At 51.5% G+C, this 16,331-nt stretch overlaps 1 pseudogene; it reads right to left on the reverse strand.

Annotated features, from left to right (window-relative positions):
* Nucleotides 1-4,957: 4,957 nt before the first annotated feature.
* Nucleotides 4,958-6,356, reverse strand: LOC125945790 (uncharacterized; annotated as a pseudogene).
* Between the last annotated feature and the right edge of the window lie 9,975 nt (nt 6,357-16,331).

Here is a 16,331-nt window from a genome sequence, read left to right on the forward strand (position 1 = left end):
GCGAGGTTAGGTGTCGCCGCGGTTTCAGCCAAGGTTCTCTGCACCTTCTGCACCCATCCACGGTGCGCTGCACCTAAACCCTCGATTCTCCGAGGTACAGCGGCGTCCCCTGAACTCTCGTCCTTGATTGCGCGGGGTGCGAGGTTAGGTGTCGCCGCGGTTTCAGCCAAGGTTCTCTGCACCTTCTGCACCCATCCACGGTGCGCTGCACCTAAACCCTCGATTCTCCGAGGTACAGCGGCGTCCCCTGAACTCTCGTCCTTGATTGCGCGGGGTGCGAGGTTAGGTGTCGCCGCGGTTTCAGCCAAGGTTCTCTGCACCTTCTGCACCCATCCACGGTGCGCTGCACCTAAACCCTCGATTCTCCGAGGTACAGCGGCGTCCCCTGAACTCTCGTCTTGATTGCGCGGGGTGCGAGGTTAGGTGTCGCCGCGGTTTCAGCCAAGGTTCTCTGCACCTTCTGCACCCATCCACGGTGCGCTGCACCTAAACCCTCGATTCTCCGAGGTACAGCGGCGTCCCCTGAACTCTCGTCCTTGATTGCGCGGGGTGCGAGGTTAGGTGTCGCCGCGGTTTCAGCCAAGGTTCTCTGCACCTTCTGCACCCATCCACGGTGCGCTGCACCTAAACCCTCGATTCTCCGAGGTACAGCGGCGTCCCCTGAACTCTCGTCCTTGATTGCGCGGGGTGCGAGGTTAGGTGTCGCCGCGGTTTCAGCCAAGGTTCTCTGCACCTTCTGCACCCATCCACGGTGCGCTGCACCTAAACCCTCGATTCTCCGAGGTACAGCGGCGTCCCCTGAACTCTCGTCCTTGATTGCGCGGGGTGCGAGGTTAGGTGTCGCCGCGGTTTCAGCCAAGGTTCTCTGCACCTTCTGCACCCATCCACGGTGCGCTGCACCTAAACCCACGATTCTCCGAGGTACAGCGGCGTCCCCTGAACTCTCGTCCTTGATTGCGCGGGGTGCGAGGTTAGGTGTCGCCGCGGTTTCAGCCAAGGTTCTCTGCACCTTCTGCACCCATCCACGGTGCGCTGCACCTAAACCCTCGATTCTCCGAGGTACAGCGGCGTCCCCTGAACTCTCGTCCTTGATTGCGCGGGGTGCGAGGTTAGGTGTCGCCGCGGTTTCAGCCAAGGTTCTCTGCACCTTCTGCACCCATCCACGGTGCGCTGCACCTAAACCCTCGATTCTCCGAGGTACAGCGGCGTCCCCTGAACTCTCGTCCTTGATTGCGCGGGATGCGAGGTTAGGTGTCGCCGCGGTTTCAGCCAAGGTTCTCTGCACCTTCTGCACCCATCCACGGTGCGCTGCACCTAAACCCTCGATTCTCCGAGGTACAGCGGCGTCCCCTGAACTCTCGTCCTTGATTGCGCGGGGTGCGAGGTTAGGTGTCGCCGCGGTTTCAGCCAAGGTTCTCTGCACCTTCTGCACCCATCCACGGTGCACTGCACCTAAACCCTCGATTCTCCGAGGTACAGCGGCGTCCCCTGAACTCTCGTCCTTGATTGCGCGGGGTGCGAGGTTAGGTGTCGCCGCGGTTTCAGCCAAGGTTCTCTGCACCTTCTGCACCCATCCACGGTGCGCTGCACCTAAACCCTCGATTCTCCGAGGTACAGCGGCGTCCCCTGAACTCTCGTCCTTGATTGCGCGGGGTGCGAGGTTAGGTGTCGCCGCGGCTTCAGCCAAGGTTCTCTGCACCTTCTGCACCCATCCACGGTGCGCTGCACCTAAACCCTCGATTCTCCGAGGTACAGCGGCGTCCCCTGAACTCTCGTCCTTGATTGCGCGGGGTGCGAGGTTAGGTGTCGCCGCGGTTTCAGCCAAGGTTCTCTGCACCTTCTGCACCCATCCACGGTGCGCTGCACCTAAACCCTCGATTCTCCGAGGTACAGCGGCGTCCCCTGAACTCTCGTCCTTGATTGCGCGGGGTGCGAGGTTAGGTGTCGCCGCGGTTTCAGCCAAGGTTCTCTGCACCTTCTGCACCCATCCACGGTGCGCTGCACCTAAACCCTCGATTCTCCGAGGTACAGCGGCGTCCCCTGAACTCTCGTCCTTGATTGCGCGGGGTGCGAGGTTAGGTGTCGCCGCGGTTTCAGCCAAGGTTCTCTGCACCTTCTGCACCCATCCACGGTGCGCTGCACCTAAACCCTCGATTCTCCGAGGTACAGCGGCGTCCCCTGAACTCTCGTCCTTGATTGCGCGGGGTGCGAGGTTAGGTGTCGCCGCGGTTTCAGCCAAGGTTCTCTGCACCTTCTGCACCCATCCACGGTGCGCTGCACCTAAACCCTCGATTCTCCGAGGTACAGCGGCGTCCCCTGAACTCTCGTCCTTGATTGCGCGGGGTGCGAGGTTAGGTGTCGCCGCGGTTTCAGCCAAGGTTCTCTGCACCTTCTGCACCCATCCACGGTGCGCTGCACCTAAACCCTCGATTCTCCGAGGTACAGTGGCGTCCCCTGAACTCTCGTCCTTGATTGCGCGGGGTGCGAGGTTAGGTGTCGCCGCGGTGCAGCGCACCTTTGAACCTTGCTGCGACGAGGTACAGCCGCACGAACGATCCATCGAAGCGCCATCGCAGACGCGTGCAGACGACACCATGGCGATGTTTGTGGATATCGACGGCGTTCGCACGCAATTGTTCCCGATCGTAGATGAACTTGGCGTGATAGTCAATGACGGAGACGCCAAGCTGTACACTACAGCAGGTAAATTTGCCATTATGCTCTGTAAACGTAATAGCATGGTTTGTATGAAGTGGCGACATTTATTCCATTGTTCTTGCAGATGGAAGACGGGTGCGTGTACTCTGCACACCTAGCGGTTTTGCCGCCGATTGTTCGGACAATGAGCTGCAGAACAGCCATACAAATACGCAGCTGCCGAAAGCCGCTACTTCGCGATGCGGAGATGCCACGCCAACGACCACTGAAGCTGCTGCCGCAGCTGCCGTGCCGTGTGCAGCCATGCCGTCTCCGCATCGCGATTCTGAAGAAGCTTTGTGGAGTGGCCGGAGAACTAAGTTTCTCATTGAATGCTATAAAAAGCATTTTGGCCGCATCGGGCAAAAGGGGGGACTAAGGTGAGGCTTAGCATTCTATTTGTTTGTATTTGCGTTACATTTTGTATTGTTCTGCGCGCAGGAACAAAAAGCAGCTGATGCTGTTTATAACAGATGCATTAAACGAAGAATTCGGATGCGCCATAACGGTGATTCAAGTCACCAACAAGTGGAACTCGCTGGAGAGGGCGTATAAAAAAGTTCGGATTAATAATAACAAGTATGGAAGCGGAGCTGCCGAGTGCAGTTTTGAGGGTGAGTTCGCAGTGCTGCTTTTATTTTATTCATGATCTCGTATGCTAGTGCATAGTTCAGCTAACACCTGACGTCTGTGTTGCACATGATTCACGTCCATTGAAAGAACGTTTTACTCACAGCGGTGTACATTAAATTAGTAACAAAACTGGCTGTTTCCAGGCGAGTCCCTGAAATACCTTATACTAAAGCATTACAAAATGTCTGAGCATGCAATGCTAACGAGTGTGAGCTTCAGAGAAGAGCTTATTCTAGTAGTGTATCGTTTAATTTACAGGAAATTCTACCACGGTTGTACGCAGTTACGCTTTCTCCAAGCCATGCGTGCAATTTGGCTAAGTGATTTGTTGGACACCAATGTTTCTCACTACTGGCCACTGTTTGCACTGGCATATGCATAAGGGCATAAAAAGCAATTAAAAAGTAGAAACTTGCTTTCTCTGTTTTTGTTACAATATGCCAAGTATTGCTTGTACAAATTCACGTTTTACTGGTGTACTAAATTTCTGGTGCCACTTGCATTTAACTTTTTAGAGACCTGCAGGACTTTATGAAAAAACAGCACCACATAAGTCCAGTAGTGACATATGCACAAAATTGTGACAGACAGCAGGGAGAGGTGAGCATGGTTATATAAAAGTGGCAACTTTTGTGTTGCATCCTGTGTGTCACCTGATGTCACTAGTAATAAACATTTCCTATTTAAAATAAATTTTAAATAAAATGGATGTGGTGAACACTAGTGCCATGCATGCAGTGTATGTGATGACATAGCCCACTTAATCTGTGCTTACAGGCTATTTATTTCAGAAAGCAGAGCCTCAATGCCCGCACTGAACATACAGCGACTACCATCTCTTCAGCTATTGCACTCTTGGCCCATGCACTAACACTGCCCAAGTGTCTTGTGCCAATGAATGCACAAAGCACTGGGGCGGTATTCTGTAAGAGTCTACCTAGTGGACTGTCCATTTCGGCTGTCGCTGATTGGCTGCTGCTTGATGTGCAGGAAGGTGCCAGCCAGTCTCCTTCCTGCACGTCAAGTAGCAGCCAATCAGCAACAGCCAAAATAGACAGTTCACTAGGTAGACTCTTACAGAATACCGCCCCTGTGGTCTCATTGACATACTTTAGTCTTGATTGTTGTGGTATCTGTCATGTGCTGTGCACAATTCATTTTTTATCATACCAATCTGGAGCAATAGGCATGCCGCAAGGCAAGCCTGTCTCTCTAAAGTGTAGTTCTGCTAACGAACAATACATTTGCTGCAGGGAGCTGCAGGATACAACGCAGGCGCCAGAAGCGGCGCTTAGCCCAACCACAAGTGTGGAAAACACACAGGTGGAGCCACGTGGAGCCAAGCTGAAGAAGGACCCGCCCTTGGTGCAGCTGCTGCAAAAGCTGGACCAAATAGAAACAAATAGGGCAGCGCGACATGAACAGAAGATGGCCCTTCTGGAACGCTTTGTGAGCGCATATGAAGCAAGAAATTAAACACCTTGTTTTCATCAAATCTTTTCTGGCATTTATACAACTCAGACACAAACAGAAGGTGCAAGGCTTGGAACAGTGCAAAACATCCAAAACAAAATTATAGTGGGCAGAATATGGCAGAAAGCAAAGTTCCGTTGAGAGAAGTGTACTCTCAGCACTGTGTCTCAGCAATATTCTGGCGTCTAAGCTCGCACATCTGCTTAATAGCTGCAGTGCTTGTGATGGCTCCGCCATTTTCATTTTCGATGTTGTCCTCCCTGGGGGGTTCTTCGCAGTCACCTAGCTTGTCAATGCTACTGCTACACAAGTTATGTAGCACGCATGCTCCAAGTACAATGAGACAACACTGGTCGATTGAGTCTGCGTCTACATGATATAGCCTTCTGAAACGCTGTTTCAGAATGCCAAATGCATGCTCAATTGCCACACGTTGTTGGCTGTGTATCTTGTTGAAATTCCGCTTATAGCGCTCAAACGTTGCCCTATTATTTTTATACGTAGGCATCAGTCATGGGAGAAGCGGATACGCCGCGTCCCCCAGCAAGTAGTCGTTAGCACACTTAGTCTCTGCTACACTATAGATGGGGCTTTCTTTCAGCACGCGCGCGTCGTGTGCGAAGCCGGGATAGCCAACGAAAACGTCGATGAAACGGCTGCTTGAGTCGCAGATCCCTTGCAGAACGATCGAAGGAAATTTTTTCCTGTTGTAGTATGATGCTGGGGACTCCTTCTGGTGAGGAATTTCAATGTGGCAGCCGTCAACACACCCTATGGTGTTTCTCGGTCCTTTGCCGTTGCTTCTAGCAAGAAAGCGTGCTTTGATATTCGCCCGCTCTTGATCACTAGGCCAAGCAATCACTTCTTCGCTGATATTGAATAAGAAGTCCAGAACCCTTTTGAGACACAGAGACACTGATGACTCAGACACATCAAAGGTATCAGCAATTCTATACATACTGTTCTGAGTACCCAAATAACTCAAAGCAATCAGGCACGTTTTCTCCGCGGGTATTTGTGGGCGACCTCCCCGAGGCGTTGGGAAAAAGGCAGACGACTTGAAACGCTCCGAAAGGGTTTTAAATGTGTCTCTGGAGAGCCGAAAAAGGCGCTTCAACTCGTAATCAAAATACCTGGCCACAACTTCCTCGTAGTATCTTGGAATACGATTGCGATCGCTACGGACAAGTTCAGCACCGACTTGGCACAACACTGCGTCGAGTTCCTTCTCTTCGCTCTCCGATTCTATAAGTTCCATAACAACGTGGAGGTCATCCATTTCGTTGTCCGTGTCAGCAGGTTTGTGGACCGCACAGGATAAATAAAACGGCTCCTCTAGACACGCATGCTGTCGTTGCTGTCGTCGCGCTAGTGCTTACCCACGCCGCTTTTGTAGATCAGCAGCAGACGACAGGCTTGCACCTACACACTCGATTGACATGTTAGCGGTGGCGCTGCTGATAGGTTGCATCTTACAACCTCACTCAAGGTGCCGAGAACTTCTGCACCGCGTGTCGGCCCCGCCTGCACCTTTTCGTTTCCGGTTCCGTGCACCTTTTCTGAATCGAACAAACCTTTAGCAGGCAGGTTCATGTAAACAAAGTAAACTAATCCCTCTGAAAAGAAAAATAGGTAAATTTTGACCTGGGCGGGAATCGAAACCGGGCCTGCGGGGCGCGGAGGAGACCCGACTTTGTCCCCTACGACCGGATAAACTCATCCTAGCCAACTCATCCTAGCTCGACTCGCAACTCCCGCTCCACCGCTACTCCGAATTCCGTCGCTGCCGAAAATGTATGCAGCCATCTACGCCTCAAGCTCTGGCGAGGAGCCGGCCCCGGCCGCCCCAACTCTCTGCCCTACGCCACCCCAAGCTACCCATCAACGATCATAAAATCACCCTCCGTCCCCGTGGCGGCCTCAACCTTCGGACCGTGAACGGCGTTGCGCTTCGCGATGGGATTCTGCAAGCAGCCCGCCTCGGACACCAAGAGGCCAAGCCAGACACCCTAATCAACACCCTCCAACACGTCGTCCTCATCAAAACTCCCGACCCACAACGCCGACACCACTACCTCGAACAAGACTTTTCGAACAAGACTGGGTGCCCAAGCACCTCTACTACTCCTCTGTACTATATAGGTGCTACATATGAAACAGCCTGAAACCGTAGCCATTTCCTGAAACAGCCCTCAAACCGTACCAAGCCTATGGCCTGATCCCACTCCTGGACCGGACTGAGGCAACCCCCAGTTCCAGTCCCCCAAAAACCACCTGCACAGGAACCCGGCCGCTACACCAGTGAGGTGCGCTGGGCAGACGTAATCTGCCAGGACTCCGCCAACCCCCTCTAGAAAATGTTGCATGTCCGCGCACAGCTCGCCTCCCTCCACAACACCAACCAACACCTTCAGTCGCAGCTGCATGCCTTCCTGCAGGTCCTCACCCCTACCCCGGCGACAATGATCTCGGCCGCTCATAAACTCCCTCCCTTACTACCTTGTCCTCCTACTCGCGAACAGCCGGCCAAGAAGAGGGCTGCAACTCCCACTACCTCCTCGGCCACACCAACATCGGCCGCGGCAACCCCGGCCCTATCCCCACAATTCGAACAACTCATGGAGGCCATAATTCAGGCTGTGGTGCAGACGGCCATCCAAGCCTTCACCCAACAATTCTCCAACCTCACTAGCCGTCTAGACGAATTTGCTCGCCAAATTGACGAGCGATTTAAGGAGCAAGATGCCTTCCACGCGACAGCCTGTGCTGCCGCGCGGTGGTAAGTGGTTCTTGAGGGAAAGGGAAAGGTTGGCGCTATCTTCTGCAGCCCTTGAGGGAGCACGGCTCAGCGCCAATTCCTAAAAAGAAGGCCAAGCTCTACACCCTCTCCACTTCTCCGCTGCAAACTAGACCCTTTAGCTGTGGCACCAAATGTGTATTTATATAAAAACGTTGCGAGGCGAGAAGGTGGTAAAGACTTCCGACGCTGCTCGACGAGTTTCCCGTTCTGATCTCGTCGAAAACCTCCGAGCCGCCCCCAGAGGCCCTGGCAACAGTCACCAACGCCGCGCGCGTTCGGTGCGAACGCGGGCAAAACGGCGACGGCGTCGACAACAGTTCTGCGCGTTGCGGATGCTGCTGCATCTCCAAGTTTATACAGCTGATAAAACTACTATCCTTACTCCGTATAGCTCTCTACTAAGTTGCTATCGCCATTGGTGCTTCGCCTTTCGGGTGCCTCCTTGCCTGAGCCCTTGTATTTATGTCCAATTGAACGCCGTGGAGCGCTCCTTCGAGTTACGAACTCGTGGGCAAGCGAGTGCGTTCAGACGTTTAGCGCGTTTTCATTTGGCCTCGCCAAAGCGCCTTAGAACGCAGGGGTGAACTTGCACGGAGGCGGAACGTGCGGAAAAAACGTTTCACCAAAGCCGCGTTGTACACGTTCCTCTAAAACAGGAACCAAAGCTCGTTCCTCGTTCCTTCCCAATCTTGGAACGAGTTCCCATTACAAGATACTTTAAGGCGAATGGAACGCGTTCCAGTTACATTTCTAACATTGTAACGTGTCGTTATTTTAACGTTACCTTTGATTTTTTGAAATTAAAATGTGGTGTCGGATAATCTTGCGACGAAATAAAGTGTGCAATTTAAATCTCACTTCAAACTAAGTATATTATAAGAATTTGAACATTGCCGGTTGCACATTATCTGGAGATAAAAAGAATCCAAAGCAACGCTCCTAGACGAATTTTTTTCAAGCAGCACCGGACATACTACAGACATGTTTAACTGCCACTTTGGTGCTCGTCTATCACAAGTGCAACAAATACGGCGCTTTCCACTTCTGTCTTCAAATGCGCAGTCAGGATACTGCGCTTCAGATCTGCAAATAGAAAGTTACTCGCATGCACCAATAGCCTCCTGAGACCCGGACACAACAACGGGACATAATCGCTCTTCACGGTAGTTTTTATTGCCTACTGTTATGTCATGAACTTGAAAAACAATTTTTAAAATTTCAATAGTGTAGCACCACTGTAGGATGACGTGACAGCGGCCGTTCGAGCCGTGCCATCGTCCCTACTCAAAATGGCGAAGGTTCACGAAGGAATGCAGGTTCAAAATGGCGAAGGCACACGAAGGAATCGTGAGCCGAGCGGCGGTTGCGACGACCAGCGTGGCTAGCTTCTAGAACGACACTGGGCGAGCCGAGCTTGCGCCTCGAGCACGCGCTGTGCTTCTTAATTTTTTCACTTCTTTGACAGCCGGCGCTAAGGCACCGGCTGGGAGCGCCGACCTAAGGGCCGCGCGTTGCAGCGTCGGTGGGCGCTATAGTACCACGGAAAGATGCCAAAAGCTCCGCCTCCATGTACGTGAAAAAAATGACTATCTCCATCATCTCCTTATGTAAGCTGTGGTAAAAACTGCATTTCATTGTTTGAACGCTGAGATGAAGATGGAACTACGGTGTAGTACATTGCCATATTGCTACCGCGTCCGGTATATTCACGAAATCTCGGTGACTTCGACATACGCCTCGAAGTCTTTCGGCCGTGTGGGACGACACAGAGGTCTAGACCAATTTATTGTCCAATTTCGCGAAAGCGGATGACAAGAATATGAGTAAACCACTTCTTTACAGTAGTTACACATGCACCGTTCTTCACACCCAGAGTGAATATTTTGCGTAATCACTTCCGAGTGAATTTCGAAAAAAAAAAGTGGAAGGCAATCTGCAATGTATTGTACAAGGGGTCTCAGGAGGATATAATTGAATGTCTGCTAAAGAAACCGCATCGAAAGGAACAATACTTAGGCGTTTAATGAATGCTGATCCAATATTGCAGTATAAGCGGAAAAAGAAATGTCCAGAATAGATGTTCTTAATTTAGTAAAGACCCTTGTTTGAACTCGGCAAGAGTTACATCTCGATGTTAGTGTCCGACAGGCCGCCATGGCGGAAAGAAACTACAGAAGGGAGCATCACGTGACAATCTTGAAGCCTAGTCATAAAAAAATATAGTGCAGAACTCGCGAAAAAAATGCACCGTAGTCACGTGACAGACAAGCGGTAGTTCTTTGCGCCCTGCATGATGTGCTGCATACGTGCGTGCGTCGGTGCGCCTGTTTAGTGCTGTGGAACGTTTACAGAAGGAACGCCGTTCCCTCTGCCGTCCCTTTGTAAAAATAACGAGTTACCGTTACAGTTCCACCGAGCCTTAAAGGAATGGTGGCATTCCTCCGTTCCTCCCAAAAGGAACTAGTTCCTGGAACGCCGTTCCGTACAAAACTGCACCAAAGGGAATATATCGCTTTCGCATAGCCACACGTAATCAGTTTGAAATGTCTCTGCCGAATTTCTTTTTTTAACAGCGAAGCTGTTTAAGCCAGCCGTAATTTGTGGTGCGTATCAAGAAACTACCAAAAAAAGAAATTAATAAACTTTCTTGCAGGGGTGGGTTTCGAGTCCGCGTACCTCCGGTCCCAAAGCGAGCGTCGGAACCACTAGGCTTTACAGCCACGCTGCCAGAACATGCATTTATGCTAACCATATGATTGCGTTCGAGCGTCGTCGTATTCCTCCACAGCTGGCGTGTTTGTACGCTCGTGCTCTGCGAGGTGAAGAGGTTTTGCGTGCTATGAGAGCGAGAGAGAGAGAGAGAGCGACGCATTCACGGAGCGGGTCTCCTGGAACGCGGTGTCGGTGTTGCAAGCTGCGCTGTGCAACGCGCAGTGTCGGCCGTAAGTCCGAGACGCGCGAAAAGAAATTATCGTCTACATGAGTAATAAGATGAAAAGTTCGCGCGCACTTCCGGAAAATGCTGGGCTACGATCACACAGCTTCGCTGTTTCAAGCGTTGCGCGGCCGAGTGCAAGGTTTTTTATTAGCAATATGTGTGATATTATTGAACCGGGATACAATTTTTGTGGATGATTGTGTACTGTGTGCAAGAGCATCTAATGAGTCATTGTTTTTATTGGCGGCCGACTTGAAGCGCGTATAAAAATGGCGTGTCACTAATAGCATGGCCCTAAACATACATAATTATGTAGACATTAGCTTCACTACAAAAATGTTACAAAATCAGATATAAGTATTTGTTAAGTGGCCAGTTGAAATAGAAAAATAATTCACCTCTGAAATATTTAGGTCTTATGCTGTCAGAGGATGGCTCTTGGTCATAACATCTCAATACCGTAGTTAGAAATGCCGGGCATGCCCTTCACTTGCAACAAAGTTTAAAACGCATAAGTATTAACGTAAAAGAGCAGCGTAAAAAAACAAATTTTACCAATGTTGGTGTAGGCATGCCCTGTGTTGAATGCCGTTTCTGATGTGCATATCAATGCAGCATTGGGTGAATGTTAAAGAACCCCAGGTGGACTAAAGTAATCCGGAGTCCCCCACCACGGCGTGCCTCATAATCAGATTGTGGTTTTGGCACGTAAAGCCCAACAATAAATTTTTTGCATAATAATGCTCTAGAAAAAGTCAATTTCGTCGCAACACTGTTTAACCTGGGGATATACAACCACTTTCGAAGTGTAAGAGGAAAAAATAACTTGACTGGATCCTTTTGCTTGAACAGGGAAGCAGGTTACGTCTTAAACTGTTTTACTCAATCTTTCATAATCATATTGACACGTATGCATGTTTTTCTTTCACCGGTGACCACTTTTCACCGGCTAACAAATGTTAAACGTAATCGCTAGGCACAGGACGCGCCTGCAGGTATCGGAAGTTTCTGGAACGTTATCGATGCTTCTATCCGTTGTCTCTTATCACCGACGCTCAGGTCATCTGATTGTATGAGCAACACGAATTATCTAGAACTTTCTGGAAGACACGCGGGTACCACGGATTATTCTGGGACCTTCGATGACTCATGTATAAAAGCCGACGCGTTTCGCCGCTGATCAGATTTCGACGATCGCCGTCTGTGTTCGCCGCTTTCGTTGTGCTTCGAGTGTAGCTTGATTTTGTGGGCCTGCAAGGGTTCGCCGTCAGCGCGCCACGTCCACAGCTTAGCGAGCGGTCACGTGACATGGCCGACTACCTCGCCAGAGCCCAGTGGCAATCACGACGACCCTCACGATCGGCGTCACCAGGCCGCTACACCTCGCCTCGGGTTGGGCCGGGTAAGGGCTGTATGCCGGCCCAACCCGGGGTCGATCTCCTAGCCCTTACCCGGGAAACTAATGGCAGCAACCGAAGGAGGTGCGGTTGCTGTACGACGCAATGCTGAAGATACTCCGCCGCCGACGAACTAAATTCGCGAATCATCATGACGAGGTATCAGCATAGCGCCTGGCAAGAGCCTTGACGACAACACTTCGCCGCCGAAAGTAGACCTGCCAACGCGACGTAGCAGCAGCGCAGCAAGCCGACGCAGCCGTGATCCGACGCCACGACTTAACCGTAACGCCAGACGATGGTCTACCGATCTAGACGTGCTATTCGTTGGTCATAACGTCACCGCTCTCGTCGACACTGAAGCCGACTATTCCGTCTGCAGTGGCGAGTTCGCCGCCAAGTTGAAGAAGGTGGAAACGGCCTGGCAAGGACCCGATATCCGGACAGCGGGAGGCCACCTAATAACGCCGGCTGGAATCTGCATAGCGCGAGTCACGGTAAACAACCGCACTTACCCGGCGAGCTTCGTAATCCTGCAGCACTGCTCCAGGGATGTTATCCTAGGCATGCACTTTCTAAACCAACACGGTGCAGTCATCGACTTAAGGTCCAAGTCGATAACGCTTTCAACGCACAACGCGACACCACCGGATACAAACACCAGTTACCATGCCTTGAATGTGCTAGAACAACAAGTCACCGTTCCGCCTCGCTCCAGCGTAATGATTTCCGTCGGTACAGAAGTGCCTACAGACATGGAGGGTGTCATCGAGGGCGATCATCACTTACTGCACGACCGTGATATTTGCGTCTCTCGAGGCATAGGTGAGCTACATGAAGGCAAAGCAAGAGTGATGCTTACGAGCTTCAGCCACGAATACAAGGACATTAACAAAGGCACCACGGGCGCCTACATCGACGAAATAGTACAATCCAGCGGTGCTTTCGCCTTCACGGATTCTAGTGCACCTAGAACGATGACTGTAGTACCTGAACCAACTTTCGACCTCAATCAGAACCTTCCCAATCATAAGAAAGAATAGCTAAAAGCTCTGCACCTGCAATACAAGAACTGCTTCTCGTCGTCGTCAAAGATTCGACAAACCTCTGTCGCCAAGCACCGTATCATAACCGACGAATATGTCCGCCCACTCGGTCAGAGCCCCTACCGAATTTCGGCGCGCGAACGCGAGGCCATAAGGCAACAAGTCGACGAAATGCTACGCGACGACATCATTCAGCCATCCAAGAGTCCGTGGGCGTCCCCCGAGGTGTTAGTAAAGAAGAAGGATGGAATGCTACGTTTCTGCGTCGATTATCGTCGCCTCAATAAAATCACGAAGAAGGACGTATACCCTCTCCCACGTATTGACGACGCCTTGGCAAGTCAAAGTCGACGAGAGGGACCGGGGGAAGACTGCCTTTATAACACCAGACGGACTGTTCGAGTTCAAGGTCATGTCGTTTGGTCTTACCTGGGCACCTGCGAATTTTCAACGCGTCATGAATAATGTACTGGCAGGCTTGAAGTGGCAGACTTGCCTCGTCTATTTGGACGACGTCGTTTGCCTCAAGCTTCGAGGAATACCTCCGACGCCTTCAAAGGTTCTTCAAGTTATCAAGACCTCCGGACTCACGTTAAAGCCAGAAAAGTGCCGCTTCGCATACGAGGAGCTCTTGTTTTTGGGTCACGTCATCAACAAGTCTGGAGTTTGCCCTGACCCACAGAAAACTGCGGCCATCGCTGACTGTCCTCCGCCCGCCAAGAAGGCAGTCCGTAGATTTCTTGGACTGCGCGCTTATTACAGGCGCTTCGTGAAGGACTTTTCATGGATCGCTGAGCCACTGACGTACCTCACGAAGGCCGACATCGAGTTCAAGTGGGAGACGCCGCAAGTCGAAGCATTTGAAGAACTGAAGCGACGCCTGCAATCGCCGCCAATACTTGCACATTTCGACGAAAAAGCCAATACCGAAGTGCACACCGGCGTAATCAGTGTAGGACTCAGCGCTGTGCTTGTGCAGAGGACTGACGGACTAGAAAGGGTTGCAAGTTACGCTAGCTGGTCGCTGTCGAAGGCGGAAACAAATTATTCCCCAACCGAAAAGGAATGCCTCGCCATCATCTGGGCTACATCAAAGTTTCGTCCCTACCTCTATGGCAGGCCCTTCAAAGTTGTCAGCGGCCACCACGCCTTGTGTTGGCTAGCTAACTGGAAGGATCCTTCAGGTCGCCTCGCACAATGGAGTCTGACACTTCAAGCATTCGACATCACCGTCGTTTAAAAGTCCGGGTGAAAGCACTCTGACGCTGACTGTTTGTCTCGCGCCCCCGTGGAACCGCCGCCACAGGACGACCAGGATGACGACACTTTGTCGGGACCCATCAGTCCTTGTCTGCTTGTCTGGCGCCCCCGTCGAACCGCCGCCACAGGACGACCAGGATGACGACACTTTCTTGGGACCCAACAACAGCGAGCTGACCCGGAACTAATGAGCCTTGTAGACTGCCTGGAAGGCAAGACCGTCATTGTGCCAAAGGTGTTCAGGCGAGGATTGGCGTCGTTTTTCTTGCAAAACGACATTCTAATAAAGACGAACTTCTCGACTGTTCGAGCCAACTACCTCCTCGTGGTACCCTTAGCATTGCGTCCAGAGGTTCTGCGAGCTCTCCATGCATAGCGACCCAACGGCTGGACACCTCAGTTTTTCCCGCACGCTCGCGAAAATCCAAGAAAAATACTACTGGCCTCGCCTCTCTGCTGAAGTCGCCCATTACGTAAGGACATGCCGAGACTATCAGTGACGCAAAACACCGCCGACAAGGCCAGCCGGACTTCTACAGCCGATCGAGCCACCTCGCCGACTGTTCCAGATGATCGGGATGGTCATACTGGGGCCTTTCCCAACGTCGACGTCCGGGAATAAATGGATCGTCGTAGCTACGGACTACCTCACGCGCTACGCCGAAACAAAAGCCTTGCCCAAAGGCAGTGCCGCCGAGGTAGCCCGATTTTTCGTTGATAACACCCTCCTGCGTCACGGCGCCGCAGAAGTCCTCGTCAACGACAGAGGTACAGCCTTTACGGCAGAACTAACTCAAGCCATCCTGCGATACAGCCATACAAGCCATCACAGAACCACCGCCTACCACCCGCAGACGAATGGCCTCACCGAGCACCTAAATAAGACCATCGGCGACATGCTGGCAATGTACGTCGACGTCGAACACAAGACGTGGGATGCCATCCTTCCGCACGTGACCTTCGCATACAACACGGCCGTGCAAGAAACGACGCACATGGCGCCGTTCAACCTGGTCTACGGAAGGAACCCGGCAACGACGCTTGATGCCATGCTACCGGACGTCACCGACGAAGAAAATCTCGACGTTACCAGCTATTTGCAGCGTGCCGAAGAAGGCCGACAGCTCGCCCGCCTGCGCATCAAGAACCAGCAGAGGACCGACTGCCGACACTACAATCTTCGACGACGCTACGTCGAGTACCAGCCCGGCGACCGTGTTTAGGTCTGGACTCCGATACGCCGACGAGGACTTAGCGAGAAACTGTTACTTCGCTATTTCGGACCATATAAGATCATCCGACGTATTGGCACACTGGACTATGAGGTTGTGCCAGACGGCATTTCGTAATCACAGCCGCGCCGGGCACGACATAAAGTCATAGAGTTTTTCACTATAACACCTAGAGGGTAAACTGGCGCCACCGGCTATGCGATTTTCTTAAACGGCGCCGTGCCCTCATTTGGAATGACGGGATATGTGTCTGCGATTCTTGTGTTGGCTAGTGTTGTATGAGGCTCCGTCTAAAACGTGTCTATATGGCTACACAAATAACGCATTCTTAAAATAAAATCTACATAACAGGCTTTCATTCACCCATATTACATCTCTCAATAAAGTTTACTCACCTGCAATGCAGCATCAAGCGAAGAAAAGCAAGAACAGACGACAAGTTGTTCCAAAGCGAGCGAGAATCTTATCGTCTGCCCTCCAACTTTAGCGGCCAGCTGATACTTATTACGTTCCATAGAATTCTGCATTGAATAGTACGTCCTCAAAATTAAACAAAACATGTTTTTGTGTAATAATAAAGCTAAAGCAGTTTTTTACGTGCTGTTTTAGCAGGAAATGAATCACTGTAACAGACGGAACGGTACTAGCCAGGCGCGTCTTCAAGGCGTTCTGGCTTTCCAAGAACGATGCCAATTCGAAGTCACAATATACCGGCATTCCCATGGATACCACAGCGCAGCAGCGCCAGTTTTCCCTCTAGGTAATATTGTGAGAAACTCTACGCGTGAAGTCGTCCACGTGGTGCGTCTTATCCTTTTCTACGCTCGCTGACGAACTTCGGTACTTTGTTACTTT

The sequence above is a fragment of the Dermacentor silvarum genome, chromosome 5 (genome assembly GCF_013339745.2).
Source record: "Dermacentor silvarum isolate Dsil-2018 chromosome 5, BIME_Dsil_1.4, whole genome shotgun sequence".
NCBI classification, from domain to species: Eukaryota; Metazoa; Arthropoda; class Arachnida; order Ixodida; family Ixodidae; genus Dermacentor; species Dermacentor silvarum.